This window comes from Botryllus schlosseri, chromosome 14 (assembly GCF_051294905.1).
Source record: "Botryllus schlosseri isolate E-star chromosome 14, Bs_hap1, whole genome shotgun sequence".
Taxonomy (NCBI): Eukaryota; Metazoa; Chordata; class Ascidiacea; order Stolidobranchia; family Styelidae; genus Botryllus; species Botryllus schlosseri.
The window spans coordinates 149,222-149,966 of NC_137249.1; positions in this window are offsets into that span (position 1 = coordinate 149,222).

Consider the following 745-nt stretch of genomic DNA (forward strand, 5'->3'; position numbering starts at 1 on the left):
GTCAAGTCATTCTCTATATTTTAGAAGATGACTCGAGTCACCAAAAAATCCGGAATAGAGTAAAGTCATTACAACCTTGGACCAGAGCACAAAATTTAAAGAAATGGGCCTCAATTGAAAGCTACTGTCGCACTGATTTCGAAAATATAAATAGTAATCTAATAAGGGAACTGGAACCCCTCAAAATCGCCCTCAACGTCTCATAAAATCGGCATTGTTTCAAACATCCGGAGCGCCGGTAGACAATGGCCGATTATGCAGATTGTGACACCATTGAGCGTCTCGGCAAAATCGAGCTGTGTTCCCTGTGAATCTCAGTATTTTATGTCATCTCGCATTTAAATAAAACACCAATTTTAAACTTTGTGGACTATTTGAGGGGGTTTCAGTACATTCACCAGGTTTTTAATGTAGGCTATTTATATCTATATATATATATATGTATTTGGAATCGGCACGAAAGTAGTTTTCGAATAAGAGAAGTTTCATTAAATTTTGCACTCCGGTCGTCAGCTATAAGATTACCAGTGTGGTAGAGACCACGAATATTGGACTGACTGACCACGCTCCGAATACGGGCCTTTCAGTGCTAAATCTAGACCATATCGATCTCAGTGAACAAAACTGAATAAATTTTCGTTGATTAGCCTAGCAAAATCAAAGTGCAGTGCGGTTTTCACCAAGCTCTATAGAACAAAGATCTACATAAGTACCGGTAGCGAGAATTTTAAAAATTGCCAATTCT